This window comes from Piliocolobus tephrosceles, chromosome 4 (assembly GCF_002776525.5).
Source record: "Piliocolobus tephrosceles isolate RC106 chromosome 4, ASM277652v3, whole genome shotgun sequence".
In the NCBI taxonomy this organism is placed as follows: Eukaryota; Metazoa; Chordata; class Mammalia; order Primates; family Cercopithecidae; genus Piliocolobus; species Piliocolobus tephrosceles.
The window spans coordinates 177,246,947-177,249,857 of record NC_045437.1 but is presented as its reverse complement, the minus strand read 5'-3'; the positions used below and the strand labels follow the sequence as shown (position 1 = coordinate 177,249,857).

The following is a 2,911-nucleotide window of genomic DNA, read 5'->3' as shown; positions in this document are numbered from 1 at the left end:
AATGTGTTCACAGGGAGGGGGGAAAAATAGCTCATTGCCTAATCAATTTTGCAGGTCATGAAAATGAAATTCCTCTCCAGGTGCAGCTTCAGTCTCATGCAACTTAAAATAATAACAGTTATTTGATTTTTAAAAAATATATTCCTAACGAAAACCATTTTAAGTTATCTTCCCCAGCTCTTACTGTTTGTTTCCTTATTGCTTAATAAATATAAAAATGAATCTAATGGTTACAGACAAAAGAAAAAAAATTTAGTCCGGGAGCAGTGGCTCATGCCTGTAATCCCAGCACTTTGGGAGGCCAAGGCCAGGAGATCACTTGAGGCCAGGAGTTCGAGACTAGCCTGGCCAATGTGGCAAAACCCCATCCCTACTAAAAATACAAAAAATTGCTTTGGGCCCTAGGTTTGTGTGGTCCGTGTCTCAGACCACCCAAGGTCCCCTCGGATCATCCGGAGAGGCACTCGGACCTGGAGCAGTGAGCAGAATGAATACCTTCTAAGACCAGAGTGGCAGCTCCAGTAATCGAGAACCCCTTTTGAGGTGTAGTGATGCATGGAGGGACTTGGAGCTTGCTATTGGTGGAGTTCTCCAGGCTGAACAGCAAATTAAAGATAACTTGCTAGTGGTCAAAGCTTGGATTCACAGTTGCATAAGCTGGTGCCTGGAATGTCTTAGAAGTCATGAGGTGTGGCTATATGAACAGGTGGACCTCATCTATCAGCTTAAAAAGGGGACACTTCCACAGCAGGCTCAGCAGCTCTACTACTTATTGGGCCAGTTCAATTGTCTTACTCATCAACTGGAGTGTACCCAAAACAAAGACCTAGCCAATTCAGTCTCTGCGTGCCTGAAGAGACTGGGCAGTTTGACCCTTAAGCCTAAAGATTCAACTGTCCTGCTCTTTGAAGCTGACACAACTGCTCTGCGCCAGACCATCACCACATTTGGGTCTCTAAAAATCATTCAAACTCCTGAGCACCTGATGGCTCATGCTAGTTCATCAAATATTGGGCCCTTCCTGGAGAGGAGAAGCCCAGTGCCAGAGCAGAAGTCAGCCTCCAGTATTGTAGCTGTCCCTCTCAGTGAATGGCTCCTTGGAAGTCAACCTGCCAGTGGTCATCAGGCTCCTTACATACCCAGCACCAACTCCCAGGACTGGCTCACCCAAAAGCAGACCTTGGAGAATAGCCAGACTTCTTCCAGAGCCTGCAATTTCTTCAGTAATGTCTGGGGAAACCTAAAGGGCTTAGAAAACTGGCTCCTCAAGAGTCAGCAACAGGAAATTCCTGAAAAACCAAGTTATCAAAACTGTAACAGCCATTCCACTACTAGTTATTTCTCCATTGAAATGGAAAAGGTTGAAGATCTAGAGCTTCCTGATCAAGAGGAGTTGGACCTATCAGATTGGCTGGTGACTCCCCAGGAATCCCATAAGCTGAGGAAGCCTGAGAATGGCTGTCGTGAAACCAGTGAGAAGTTTAAGCTGCTGTCCCAGTCCTACAATGTGAATGATTGGCTGGTCAAGACTGACTCCTGTACCAGCTGTAAGGGAAACCAGCCCCAAAGTGTGGGGATTGAAAACCTGGGCAATCTGAAGTGGCTGAATGATCACTTGGAGGCCAAGAAACCATTGTCCACCTCCAGCATGGTTACAGAGGATTGGCTTGTCCAGAACCATCAGGACCCATGTAAGGCAGAGGAGGTGTGCAGAGCCAGTGAACCCTGCACAAGCTTTGCAGAGTGTGTGTGTGATGAGAATTGTGAGAAGGAGGCTCCGTATAAGTGGCTTCTGAAGAAAGACGGAAAAGATAAAAATGGGATGCCCATGGAACCCAAACCTGAGCCTGAGAAGCATAAAGATTCCCCGAATATGTGGCTCTGTCCTTCTAGAAAAGAATTAATAGAGCAAATTAAAGCACCAAAGGCAATGGTTCCTTCTAGAATTGCTGATTCCTTCCAAGTCATAAAGAACAGCCCCTTGTTGGAGTGGCTTATCAGGCCCCCATACAAAGAAGGAAGTCCCAAGGAAGTGCCTAGTACTGAAGACAGAACTGGCAAACAAAAGCTTATAAGACCCATGAGCACTTCCTAGTGTCCCTTTAACACAGCTGACTGGGTCCTGCCAGGAAAGAAGATAGGCAACCTCAGCCAGTTATCCTCTGGAGAAGACAAGTGGCTGCTTTGGAAGAAGACTCAGGAAGGATTATTTAATTCACCACTACAGGAGAAACATAACTTCCCCCCAGACCATTACCGCCTCCCTGCAGTTTGTGATCTCTTTGCCTGTATGCAGCTTAAAGCTGATAAGAGAAGTGGTTATATCGAACTCCTCTACAGATACAAAGCAATGGACAAGAGTTGAGCAGCCTTTCTGCCTATTATCACACATCATGAGCTGAGTGACTGAGGCTTGCCAAATCATTGTGTTTCTGGGTCTGACCAGTTAGTTCAGTTCTTCTCCTGCCTAATTTTCAACTAGTAAAGCGAAGTGAGTCATCAGATTATGAGTTACTGTTTAAAAGAAAAATGCTGTTTATTGATGCTGGGGTGATTCAGTTCCTTCCTTCTTACAGAAGTATTAATTCACCCCCACAATAGAAATGCAGCATCTTTGTGGATACATCTTTTTCACAAGTCTCCAAGTCTCCTTAGATTGGATTGTTACTAAAAGTACATTAAAACACTCTAGTTTTAAAAATGAAATATTTCTGTAATCAAAGTGTATCAATGTATTCTAAAGCTAGTAACTTCCCTAATGTTTAATTGCCCTATAAATGCTTCTCTTGCTGTGGGTTTTCTTCTGTTAGTGGTCTGAAATAATGATTTTCCAGTTCTATTAATATATAGTGTATTTTGCACAAAAAAATTAACCTGCCCAATAGTGATTACCAAAATATATATTTATAAT

At 43.8% G+C, this 2,911-nt stretch overlaps 1 pseudogene; it reads left to right on the top strand.

Annotated features, from left to right (window-relative positions):
* Positions 1–478: 478 nt before the first annotated feature.
* Positions 479–2,483, top strand: LOC111528426 (annotated as a pseudogene).
* Positions 2,484–2,911: the final 428 nt, after the last annotated feature.